Source organism: Sarcophilus harrisii, chromosome 1 (genome assembly GCF_902635505.1).
Source record: "Sarcophilus harrisii chromosome 1, mSarHar1.11, whole genome shotgun sequence".
NCBI classification, from domain to species: Eukaryota; Metazoa; Chordata; class Mammalia; order Dasyuromorphia; family Dasyuridae; genus Sarcophilus; species Sarcophilus harrisii.
In genome coordinates, this window is record NC_045426.1 from 1,707,669 (window position 1) to 1,721,463 (window position 13,795).

General features: G+C 43.1%; 1 pseudogene; it reads right to left on the reverse strand.

Annotated features, from left to right (window-relative positions):
- Positions 1-883: 883 nt before the first annotated feature.
- LOC100928271 lies at positions 884-10,146 on the reverse strand (annotated as a pseudogene).
- Between the last annotated feature and the right edge of the window lie 3,649 nt (positions 10,147-13,795).

Genomic DNA, 13,795 nt, shown 5'->3' on the forward strand with positions numbered 1-13,795 from the left:
ATCCAAGTTCAGGGGCCTATCTGCTATACCAACTTGCCTCTCATGATCAAGAAATTCCAGCTAAGCCCCTAATCTAGCTGGTGAGTGAGCCTCTCCCTCACCTCTTCCTTCCCATGGTGCTAGCCAGACACTCCTGCCTGGGAATTAGACCTGAGCTGACCAAAAACTTCAGTCTGTCAAATGGCTTCCTCTAAAAAACCTGTACTCCAGTGCTGTCAGCTTCCCACTTTTGCTGAAATTTTCCTTTCAGGATGTTGACCTTATATCCCTAACACTGAAAGACAATGTGATTCAATGGATAGCGTATAAGAAAAAAAAATAATTCCTTAAAAACATAATTGGTAAAATGAAAAACGATATAAAATGTATTTAAATGAACTTAAAAAACAGAATTGGGAAGTGGAAGCTTATGATTCCATGAGGCAGATAGAATCAATAAAATGAACTCAAAAGAATGAAAAAATAGAAGAAAATGTATAATATCTTATTGGAAAAACAACTAGCCTATAAAATATATTGAAGAGTGATAATTTAAGAATTATTGAACTACCTGAAAGCCATGATCAATAAAAGCCTATCATTTTTGTTTCTATTGTTTCTTATCACCAGTGAGTTATTTTTGAGAATCATTTAGCATGAAATTAGACAAATAAAATTTGTAAAAATACAAATCCACATAATATAGATGGTAAAGGACAAAGCCAAAACAGGAAAAATAAATTGACTGCTATATATAACAGGATACAATCGTATCATATACACAAAATCTTTTACAAAGTACTCCTCTTAGATCAATAAAAGAACACTCTCCTTTCGAGGTCCTCAGACTACAAAATACTGCAAGCTGCTCTAGCATCTGCACCTATTTTCTCCTTGTCCTTCTTTAATAGAGTTGGTAATTATCACCCCCTTGGGATGCTTTGTCATATGGGCTTTGCCGACTACTGTAGTCTCCACATCCCTGTCCACATCCATAGTTCCCATAGTTATACCCAGTATAATATCTGCCATAGCCACTAGAGTTTTGATCACCACGACAGGCACTATTTTAATCCCCATATCCTTGATCATAGTAGTTATTACATCCTTAGTTCCAGTTTTGGCGCTGACCTCAGCCAGGACTCCTCATCCCACCTCATGGGCCAGCAGTACTCTTCCCTTGTCTCTGTTGTTGCTGTTTCTGCCTGTATTTGGGCTGGACAACTTTGATTTCCCAGAACTTCCCAGAACCAATCCAGGGAATATCAGTGTTCTAATCATTTTGACTAGTCCTTCATCTATATATGTGATAAAAGCAAAATCTAATTTCATTTGTTTTGTGTCCATAAAAAGTTTAATAATTTCAGTCTCTCCAAATGCTCCAAAATATTATTTGATTTATTCTTCAGATGTGTCTGGGATCAATCCACCAACAAATGCTTTTTTGTGGAGGCTCCTTTCCTTTTAAAGTTTTAGCCCTTTTAGAGTCTATCAACCTGATCTTCAGCTTGTGTTCTTTCAGTCCCAAGACCTTACTGACACTGGCAGGATCTGTGAAAAGCCCCAATCTAAATCCCCTTGATCTTCCCCTGATGAGATCTGTTTTAATTGTGCTGACTATAATCTCTCCAAAATGAAACCGACATTCAATGAAACCTTTTTTTTTTTTGCTCACATCCCAGCTTAGCCCTCCAATAAACACTGTCCTGCTGGTTCTTGCTTGCATTGATTTTGGAGCACTAGGCAAATTCCTCCATATTACTGTTCTCCTTCACATCCTGCAGGGAAGTCAGCTAGGGGCAGGTAGCATGAAAAGGGAGTCACAATAGCTGCTCATTTTATGGATCTGGGATTTAAAATAGTGGTGGAAGAGTAGACATCATTTTCAAAAGACGTATTTAAAGAAAACTGGCACCAGAGAATAAAATGAAAGGAAAAGAAGTCACCAATCAGCTTCTGAAAGAGATCACAAAATGAAAACTCCCAGGAATCTTCTAGCCAAATTATAGAGCTTCCCAAGTCAAGGAGAAAATGTTGAAAGCAGTCAGAAAGAAACAATTCAAATATCATAGAGCTATAGACAGGATCACACAAAATCTAGTGGCTTCCATGTTAAAGGAACAGAGAGCTTGAAATATGATATTCAGTTCATAAAGGAACTAGTATTATGACCAAAAGTCATCTGCCCCACAAAACTGAGTGCAGTATTTTTCATTTTTTAAAAAATTTATTTTATTTTAAAAGTAGTTAAAAAAGAAAAATTGGAAAGGAATACAAAACAAAACAAAAGAGAACACTGTCATGTGTCCAGCAGAACACCAGAGAAGATTCAAAATATGTAACAACCAATTACCAATTTAAGGAGAATGTGTGTGTGTGTGTATGTATTAATAGAAGAGATTATATTTACAAGAGTTCATCTTTTACTTATTTCTTGTAAATTGGTCTTTTGTTTTCTGCTGTGCACTTTTTTTACTTTCTTCTTTTTCCCAGTTTTATCCCCCTACCAACTCCAAGCAAGCTATAGTTAAGAAAGTATATATTTATATACATATATATATATACATATGTAGTTATATGCATACACATACATCCTACCCTCCCATACACATACACCTATTTTTCCTATACCTGCTGACTCTTTGCTTTAATTCTCCTCCTTAACTTGCTTTGCTATTACTTAACTTCCCCCTACCCGTGAATCCTTCCCGTCTTCTTCCCTCACCCTTTACTTCCCATCCACCTATCCCTCCTCCCCCTATTTCTGTATAGATTTTGGAGGATGCTATACCCTTCATGGTATATATGTAATGTTGCCTACTTAACCCATTCCTGTTATGAGTAGGTTTTCAGAAATGAAACCTCCTCCAATGCCTCTGTGTCTATTCTTCCTCTGCACCTCATTTGTATGACATCATCACTATTTTTACCTTAACTCTGCCCCAATCTTTTTTTGAGCTACTGTATTGTTGATGTCAGTCTTAAACATATGGTATACATTTCCTATGTTAAAAAAACATAAACAATTTGTTCATGTTGAGGTCCTTGAAATTGAGCTTTGATATTAGCTCTTATATGTTAAATTTTCTATTAAGTTCTGATTTAGTTGATAGAAAGTCCTGAAAATCTGCAAGTCCATTTTTTCTCATTCAATAGTATAGCTAATTTTGCTAGATATGATTTTTTGGCTACAGACCTAGTTCTTTTGATTGTCAGTAAAGATGATTCCAGACCTGAGGTCTTTTTATTATAGCTGTTGATAAGGCTTGTACAATTCTAAATGTAGCTCCAGCATGTTTGAATTGCTTTTTCTTATTTCTTGCAAAATTTTCTCTTTGATCTGGGGACTTCAAAATTTGGCAATAATATTCCTATGTGTTTTGCACAAAGGATCTCATTGAGGTGGTGATCGGTTTTTTTCTATTTCTATTTTCCACTTATGTTCAATCACTCCAGGACAATTTTCTTGGATTTTTTCTTGCATTACTGTGTTAAGGTCCTTTTTTGGGTCACAACTTTCAGGCAATCCAATTATTCTTATATTGTCTCTTCTTGGTCTGTTCTCCAGATCTCTCATTTTCCTTATGTTTCACGTCCTGTTCTATTTTTTTTTTTCATTTTTCATGATGTTTTGTTAATTCTTGGTCTCTCATAGCTTTTCTGACTTCCCTTTGCCCAATTCTAATTTTTAAAGAATTATTTTCATCTTTGAGACTCTATCTCCTTTCCAGTTTTTTCATACTCTTCTTGTTTTTCTCGATAGTTTTTATTATTTTTTTAAGTTTTTTCCTCAATCTCATTTAATTTTAATTTTTTTTAGTTCTTCTATAAATTCTCTCTGGGCAGGGAGCCATTTCAGTTACTCTTTGGGATAGAAGAAGCTCTTTTTACTTCAGTGTTCTCTGAAGATGAACTTCAGTCTTCCCTGTTCCCATAGTAAGTTTCTTTGGTGGGAATCCTTTTTTTTTTTTTTTTGTTGGTTCATTTTTTTAAATAAGAGGTATTAGTGTAAGCATCTCTAATCCTGGGGTGGGAAATGGGGCCTCTAACTTCCCTTGAGCTCTCCCCATGACCCAGAACCCCAAACCAAGACCTCCACCCTCCTGTGAGTGCCCACAGTCAGAGTACTCGGCCCCACTTCCCTAGCACTCATGGGGGTGTTGGTTCCTTCTCACCCAGGGCCACATCTGTGCATCCCGGCTGGGCCTGGCATGTTCCCTCCATCTTCCCAGAACAGACCCCGACTCCACAAACAGGCAGGAGGTGAAAGTCTCTGTGGTTCCTGCTGAGGTCCCAGCTCCACCCATCTCATCCTAGGGCTCCCCACTTGGTGTTTCTATGGAGCTAGGCTGAGGTGTTTGCACTTCACACAGATTAATCCCCAGCCTGGGGTTTTTCTAAGATCTTCTTGGTTGTGGCAGGAAAACCCCTGCTGCACCCCAAGTCCTCTTGATTTTTCACCAGTCTATGTTCCCCATGAGGGCAAGTTTGTTCTATTTGTGGGAAATCTGGAGAGCTTGAAATTTTCCATCCTACTCTGCCATCTTCCCAGAATCCTTTCTTGAATGAAATCTTTCGGGGAGAAATGGATATTAAATGAAATAGAAGACCTCCAAACATTCCTGATGAAAAGACCAGAACTAACCCTCCCCCCAAAAAAAGCATTCAGATGTGGTGCAGCCAGGTGGAGCAGTGGATAAAGCACCAGCCCTGAAGTCAGGAGGACCCGAGTTCAAATCGGATCTCAGACACTTAATGCTGCCTAGCTGTGTGACCTTGGGCAAGTCACTTAACTCTAACTGCCTCAGCAAAAAATTTTTAAAAATGGCATTCAGAAACAAGACTCAAGAGAAGTATGACATGGTCTAAAAGGTCCCCTTAGGGGCTCAATGAAGTTAAACTGCTTACTATGTGAGAAGATGATCCATGTAACTTCTAAGAACTTTGTCAGTATTGTGGCAGTTAGAAGTAGACTGTATAGACAGAGGGCACAGGTGTGAATTGATTATATGTTGCTATTACCTTCACATAAAAATGTAGGGTGAAAAAGAGGGATGTACTGGGAGATGGGGAAGGGAGAGATAGGATGGGGAAATTTTTCATACATAACAAGAGCTGTAAGGAAGGAACAAACACACTCATACACTCAGTTGGGCATAGACATTTATCTTAAATATTAGAGAAATAGGGGGGTAAAAGTACAAGAGACATCGGGGAGGGTGAATAAAAGTTGAGTACCAATTAAGGAAGGCAGAACTCAGGAACAAAACAGACTTTTTAAAGAAGACAGGATAAAAAGAGAGTACAATGAAGGGAAGGACACAGTAATAATACCTGGGACTGTGAATGGAATTAAGAAATCAAAGCTATTCGTAGTCATATAAAAATGCTCTAAGTCATTTACATTAGACAACTGCAAATTAAAACAACTCCAAAGTACCCCATAATATCTCTCAGATTGGTGAGTGTGACAGACAAGGAAAATGATAAATGTTGGAGAGGATGTAGAAAAATTGGGGCACTAATGCATTGTTAGTAGAGTTGTGAATCGATCCAGCCACTCTGGAGAATAATTTGGAATTATGTCCAAAGGACAATCAAATTGTGTGAACCTTTTGATCCAGCAATACCATTTCTAAATCTCAAAGATCTCAAAGAGATCATGAAAAAGATAAAAGATCTGCATGTACAGAAATATTTATAGCAGCTCTGACAAAATATCAGGAATTGAGGGGAGGCCTATCAGTTGGGTTAAAAAAGGTGTGATGTAGGCATGGAATGGAATGCTATTGCACAAAAAGAAATGATATGAATGGTTCTTTAAGAAAACTATTCATCTCCTTTGACCCTTCACCTCCTGGAAATGGCTCTTAATGTGTATTAAGCGTGTGTTTTAATATGTATCTAGATGTAATTGTAAAGGCAATTGTAAAAGGCAAATAGTGAGCCTCTGAACTCCAGCATAAGAGGCAGAACTTGGCCAGTCCCACCAACCACAGTGGGAAAGCCTGCAGCAGCAGCAGCAGCCCCAGCACAGCATGAAATCCCTGTTTCCCAAAGAGAAGAAGCTTGGGACAATCTCCCCTTTGCCCCAGGAGCAGACCTCAACTTTTAAAAATGAGCAAAAAAGCAAAAAAGAGCTCTGCCCAAAGATAGGGAAGATAGACAGGGTTCTCAAACCCTGAGAACACTAAAGGCAAAATACCTCCAAATGAAACCTCAAAGGCGGATATGAACTAGTCTCCAACTCAAAAGACTCTTGAAAGAATTCAAAAAGGATCTTAAAAGAGAGTTAGAAGAAACATGGGAAAAAGAAACAAGAGCTTTGCAGGACACTTTGAAAAAGGAAACACAGAAATTGAAGAAAATAACTCCTTAAAAGATGTATTTGCTGAAATGGAAAAGAATGCTGAAGAAAACTTCTTAAAAAATAGAATTGGGAAATAGAAAAAATCCAATAAACAAAACAACTCCTTTGAAAGTAAAAAAGCTAAATGAAGAAAAAAATTCACTAAAAATTAAAGTTGGAAAATGGTTGAATGACTCAATGAGACATCAACAATCAGTCAAACAAAACAAAAAATGAAAAAAAAAAATAAAAGAATTCAGAGAAGAGAGAGAAGACTTATGAAAAACGATTCAATGATGAAAGAAAAATAAAAAAGAATAACAATATCCATGATTTGAGACTGTCCCCTGACATGAGGGAGTCCTCATGGGAAAGCTAAAGTTTTCCCTGTTGACCCTTGTTTTCTTCTTCCCCAGTACAGGTGTGGCTTCCAATAGGTTAAGTCTTTGTCTGGCAACCCAGTTAATGTGAGCATCAATATCTATGGCCTGTGAGCCAGGCAGAGACACGAGGGGAAAGATGGGGATGGGGAACAATCCTTAATGAGTTCAGATGTTGAGAATCACATGTAAAATGATGGAAGCCAGGTCAATGCAAAGGTGTATTGCAAGCAATGGGGGAGAGGGGAGAGGAGAGAGGAAAAAGCAACCCAATGTACTGGGTTTATCAATTTTTTAGTCTTCTCAAAATACACATAGGGATCTCACTGTGTTTGGGGAGTACAGCAACCAGATTCCTGTCAGCAGAAAGATCAAAGAGTACTGCAGGAGTAAGGGGGTACCCCAAAGTACCCTTCTGAGAGTTTGGTTATTTTATATTTGGTTATTTTATATTTGTGTAGAAATCCTTTCCCTTTATTTGAAATCTTATGCTTATTGACAGCCTTTATATAATAGGGTCTGATAGCCCTCTTGATTTTCTCTCTGTTGTGAATTCACCTTGTTTATTTTTGTGCTTAGTTATTTGATTTTACTCTCTATTTTCTTGATCAGATTAAGTAATAGTTTGTCAGTTTTTTAGTCTTCTCAATCTTACTTTTGTTTACAAGCTCTACAATCTCATTTTCAAATTCTATTTTTCATTTTCATTTTCAAATTCTATTTTTTTAATTTTCAAGATTAGCAATTTTCAATTGCTAATTTTATATTGGAGTCTTTATATAATTTATTCAATTCAAGGGTCTTTTCTATTTGGACTGTATTAGTCTATATTCCATAAGATATATTATCTCATTTTTATCATTTTTCTTAACTGAATTATTGATTATTTCTATAAATGGTTCTTTTCCACCCACTATGTAGTATGTCATTACTCAGTGTCCATCTATTTTGGTCTGTGTATTTTATTCTGTTAATTATTTCCTTTCTATCCTGTCTATAGCTTTGTTTTGTACATATCTGTTTGCATATTGTCTCCCCCATTAGACTGTAGGCTTCTTGAGGGCAGGAACTGTCTTTTGCATCCTTTTGTATCCCCAGCACTTGGTAAAGTGTCTGAAACATAGATGGCACTTAATAAATGTTTATTGTTGGATGGAACTCCCATCGACTTCTCCAATTGCTAGTTTAATTATATTATGTTCCTTTAAGAATTTTTTTTTAATTTTTCCCATTTTATTTTGATTTTTTAAAAATTCTTAGAACATAATATTTTTATAAAGGTAAGGGAGGATACTAAAAAATTTTTCTTTACTATTTTCCTTTACTATTTCCTTTTGGAGTTTGTGATAACATTCAAGTCTAATGTTTTGAATAGTCTGTTCAACTTGATACTTTTCTTCTTATTCATTTTTCTCTTTGAGTTATCCATATTAGAAGGGGAAATCTTAATGTTTCTGAATATTATTTCATAATGCCCAGTATCATTTTTACACTTATCTCGTTTTTCTCTTAAAAACACAAACAATATGCCTTTTGTGCACACATATTCCACAATTCTACTTTTTTATTGTCTCTGGTTTCTTAATCGTAATGTGCTTTTACCCTTTTGATATGATTGATATTTATTTGCCGCCTTCTCTAAAGCCATGTCTGCATCACCTCTTTCCTTGGAATACCACGAATGATGACCTACCTTGTTGAGTCCTTTCATTGTCTCTGATTCTATTTGTATGGTTTAGATTTATTCCAATCATTTATTTAACAAATATATCATTCCATTCTCTTCCTTTTTTCTAGGGAAATCACTTCATCCCTATTTTGAATTCTAATTGCTAAGTTTATCATTTCTTCCATTAATATGTAGTTAAATATATGCATATATACACATGTACCCCCCCCAGGCATTCTTCTGCCTCCTAAGTCACCCCCTCCCTGTCAGGAGGCAGCTCACAGGTTTTATTCTCAGTCTTCGGGGGATGGCGCTGGCCCATCAGATTCGAGCACCTGTCCAGGTTGTTGGTCTTTACAACATGATTGTTTCTTTTATATGGTTTTCTCCTGGCTCGGCTCATGTCCTTCTTCATCAGTTTCTGCTCTTCCTCTTCCCCCTCTTTCTCTCTTCCTTCACTGCTTCCTCTTACTCCTGCTCCTCCATTTCCCCCCTTCTCCCCTCCTCCTCTGTTTCCTTTTACTCCTGCTCTTCCATTCCCCCCTCTTTTTCTTATCCTCTTCCTCCTCTCCTTCCTCTTACTCCCACTCTTCCTCTTCCTCCTCCCTTCTTCCTCCTCTTCCTCCCCACCTCCACCTCTTCTTCCTCCTGCTCTCTTTCTCCTCCTCCTCCTCCCCCCACCTTCGGCCGCCCCTCGGTACCTCTGTGCAGAGCAGCTTTGTGAGAAATATCTGGAGTGATCTTTTCGCCGTTTCCTTGACAATTGGGACCCGTTCTCAGCCCTCCAGAGGGAGTCAAGCCCGGGTTGTCTTCTCCCAGCCCCCTCCCGGTGGTGCCAGAGCTTCCCCTGAGAGCTTGCGGAGGGAGAGGAGAAATTGCTGGGGGAGGGGAGGGGCTCTTTCTCCGCCATCCCCATTAGTGGCGTGGTTTAAATCTGAGCGCCAGCATTCATAGAATCAATCTTATAATTTTCTCCTTTGGCAGATTTTCAAAGTTTCCAAACTACGGCTGGTTTTCTAATTTCAGTCCCACAGCTGGGGCACCAAGTCAATTTCCTAATTTCTTCCCAGGGATGCCAATCTGCATAATCAGCCTGGGTACCAGTCATCCGCGAAGCTCGTCCTGCCAGCGGCTGCTCCGGTGGCTCGGCTCGCCAGGCCAGCCGTGGGCCCCGAGGAGGCCAGGCCAGGCCCCGAGGAGGCCAGGCCAGGCCCAGAAGAGACCAGGCCCACCACGGGCCCCAAGGAGGCCAGGCCAGGCCCCGAGGAGGCCAGGCCAGGCCCAGAAGAGGCCAGGCCAGGCCCAGAGGAGGCCAGGCCCACCACGGGCCCCAAGGAGGCCAGGCCAGGCCCAGAGGAGGCCAGGCCAGGCCAGGCCCAGAGGAAGCCAGAGGAGGCCAGGCCCACCACGGGCCCCAAGGAGGCCAGGCCAGGCCCAGAGGAAGCCAGGCCAGGCCCAGAGGAGGCCAGGCCAGGCCCAGAGGAGGCCAGGCCAGGCCCAGAGGAGGCCAGGCCAGGCCCAGAGGAAGCCAGAGGAGGCCAGGCCCACCATGGGCCCAGAGGAGGCCAGGCCAGGCCCAGAGGAGGCCAGGCCAGGCCCAGAGGAAGCCAGAGGAGGCCAGGCCCACCATGGGCCCAGAGGAGGCCAGGCCCGGCCCAGAGGAGGCCAGGCCCGCCACGGGTCCCAAGGAGATCAGGCCCAGCTCTGGGTTTCAACAGCAGATGGGCAGCATGGCGGCTGCTGCGAGGGGTACGGCTCTGATCCCGCATCCTGGAGGGGAGCAAAGGTTCCACACCAACTGCCCAGTTCTGTGGGGATTTCTCTGTGTGTCCCCTGGGAACACAAGCATGGAATACAAGCGACCTGTGGGCAGGGACTAGGCCCACCCGGTCCCTGGAGGCCATTCAGAGAAAGGAAATGAGGCTGCTGGTCGGTTCCCAGGGCCACCCCACAGGAAACATCCCTGGCAGACATTCAGCCCTCCCTCGGAGGACCCTGCACCTGTGTGTGTGGCAGGATGTCAGCAGAAAGTGCTTCAATTCTCAGCAACATTTTTATTAAAATTATTATTTGTTATGTCTTCATAGATTGGATTTAACATGTTTAGCATGTATGGGACTACCTGCCATCGGGGGGGCGGGGGGGGAGGCGGGGAGAAGTTGGAACAGAAGGTTTTGCAAGGGTCAGTGTGGAAAAATCACCCAGGCACATGTTCTGTCAATAAAAAGCTAAAATAATAAAAATATTATTTGTAATTATTATTTGTATTAAAAACACCCTTTGGAGAATTTCATGGGCTCATTGGCCTTGCACCCAAAGGTCAGGACACATAAAGAGGTGAAGGGCCCAGCCTGGTCCAGGCTCCTTATTTTCCACAGAAGGAATCGGAGACATAGGGAAGTCCCAGTTCACCGGGGTTTGAGCTGGAGGTTAAAGCTGTTATCTAGCCCCGATAGCAGGACTCCACGAGACATTCAAAGCCCCAGACACTGGCCCCAGCGTGACTCTGGTGACGTCCTAACAATTCGCTTTCACGATCCCCCAGGTCCTTGCGACCCCATCTCTATTTTCCTCTAAGGCTCAGGCCAAATCTCATCTCATCTTTGAATCATTTTCCCACCTGTGCACGGCCCCTCTTCCCCCACTGACCATGAGCTTCTTCAGGACAGGGCTGTTTTCATCTTGCCTTTGCATCTCTAGCACTTAGCGTGACTACGTGCCTAGCACACAGTGGGGGGGGGACCCCGAGCACCAAGGGCAAGGGACAGATTGGGGGGGGGGAGCCTCCTTTAGAATTATTTTTCATTTTGCACACAATGATTGTGCAAATGCTTAATTAAAAACTCCACTTGAAGATCTTTCTTTACAAAGATGTTATTTCAAATGATTCCTGAGGTATTAGCTTAATTGCACTAAATAATTGAACTGTTTTGCATATACAAATAGCATTTTATTATTTGGAAGCTGAGCAGTCTCTGTCCTTTAAAAAACAATTCCATTATGAGTCAAACGCAGCAGAGACCAGATAAATCAGGACTAGTTACAGATGCTAAGAAGCTTCCCTGCCATTAATTGCTGGGAAAGCCATGGTGGGTGCTGGGCCTCCCCCCCACTTGCCTTTCAAATGCTCTTTCAGTTGGGGGATCGAGGGTCCCATTTCCTCCCCAGGCCTTGCTCCCAACATGCTGTGGGCAGTTCCCAATCAGGGAAGGTTTGGCAGGGCTGCCATAGCCATAGCTCTTTCTTTTCCACAGGGCGTTAAGGTCATCCCCCCAATTCAAGGTAACGGGAGGGTTCGGGAAATCAAAGAGTGATAATAGAACGAGCCAAATCCAGGGCTAGCTTTGAAGTCTCTGAGCCACTAGTTGGAGGGCAGTTCGTGACTGGGCTCGGTCTTTCCTGGGCAAAAACCTGATGGAGGAGAGGGGTGTGCAGGGAAGGGGGAGGAAACCTGGCTCCCAGAGGCCCTGGCTGCTCACAGGGAAAGGGGTGCAGGCTGTAAGCAGGGTCACCCTAACAACTCCTGACACCCCGGGAGCTCTCAGGAAGTGCTCCTCTTGATGCGCCGGGGAGATCCAAGGCTGGCCCCCGGAGCAGGCCCAGAGAGCAGTCAGCGGTGAAGGTGGCTCTCCGGGTCGCTCCTCAGGAATCCGGTCAGTCCGGGCCGGTGAACATCATTACGGACCTAAATAAGGGCCCAGGTGATTAGATCATCCCGTCCGGGGACAAGGCAAAGGTGGCGGCAACAGTGCCTAAAGGATCACATCTAGGCAAGAGAAATGCTATGGGGACAAAGTCCAGCAAAGCCTCCTGTGGTCAACTGCCCACGTGCAGGATGCAGGGCGTGGAGTTTGTCCTAAAGCAAAAGGGGTCACGGTGGACCGGCTGTGGTCTGACACCCGGCTTCTTAACTGTGCTTTGTGATCCCCCATGGGCTCTTGGAACTAAATGGGAGGGCCATGAAATTGGGATTTATTTTCATTAAATTTTGATTTTTATACACACACACACATGTGTGTGTGAATGTGTATGTGTGTGATGTGTGTGAATGAGTGTGTGTGTGGGGGGGTGAGTGTGAGTGTGTGTGAATATGTGTGAGTGTGTGTGTGAGTGAGTGTGTGTGTGTGAGTGTGTGTGTGTGTGAATGTGTGTGTGTGTGTGTGTGTGCTCTTGAGGGCTCCTGAGTGACCAAAGTTTAAGAAGCCCCAGACCAGATAGAACAGGGCGCTGGGGCAGCCTCGAGGGGGAAGGTGCTTTCAGGGTGTCTCAGTAGGCACAGTGTCTAGTGGGACACCCCCCTCCCTGCCCTCGTCTGACTCCGTCAATGTATTTTGGGGAGAGCTAAGCAGCCCATCTTAGGAAGGGAGTTAACAGAGTATCACGGACCCAGAAGAGAGTGACCGGTCTGTGAGGAGCCACCCGGGGCTGAGGAAGCTCATCTGCAGATGCACAAGGGCAGCAGGCTTGCACGAGGGTCTGAGAGGGTCCCTGACAGGTGGAAGGCCTGCTCAGCTCCTGGGAGGGAGGTGTGAGGGGCAGGACTGGAACACGGGCCTCTGACTGAGACGGGCCCTAGAGCTGCTCTTCCTCCCTCCTCAGTGACAGAGGAAAGGGAGAGGAAGCAGCCCTACCCTCAAACACCCTCAGCAAGGAGAGTGACTGCTCCCTGTGGCTGAGACCCACCCCTAGCGTGGCTGGTCAAAGCAGACCTAGCATTTATCAAGCCTCCCCAGAGAAATGTTGTCTCTCATCATTTGAGTTCTCTAACTCTCTGGGTGACTCTGACTCTCTGTGTCTCTCTCTGTGTCTCTGTGTCTCTGTCTCTTTCTCTCTCTGTCTCTCTGTCTCTCTCTCTCTGTCTCTATCTCTGTCTCTGTCTCTTTGTCTCTGTCTCTCTCTCTCTCTGTCTCTCTCTCTCTCCTCTCTCTCTCTCTCTTGTTCCTTTCTGTGCCTCCTTTTCCTTCTCCCTCTCCTTTTCTTTGTGTCTTTCTGTGTCTTTTACTCTGTCTCTCTCTACGAACCCCACAAGGAATTCCTTGAGGATCTGATCTGAAAGCGAAAGGAGAAGATAAACATGAAGAGACATATCCCAGGAACTCCACGTATCTCAAATGCCTTTTAAGCTCTGCTTCCCAGACCTAAGATGGAGCTTGCCCGGAAATTTCCCATCATCCCCCTCCAATTCTGAGCTTTTCAAAAAAAAAAAAAAAACCAAATGTTTGCAATATCTTAAAAAAACATCCCAAGGATAGTCCTTCCCTCTTCTTCAGGTTATCCCTCTGCCTTCCTACTTGATCCGGAGTAACTCTCGGCTCCTTGCAATATTCCAGATCAGTGAGAAGGAAACGCTGGACATCAAACTGTCTGTGGGAAGCTGCTGGGCTGCGGGAGTGAAGGGTAGGCAGAAGACGCCTGTGT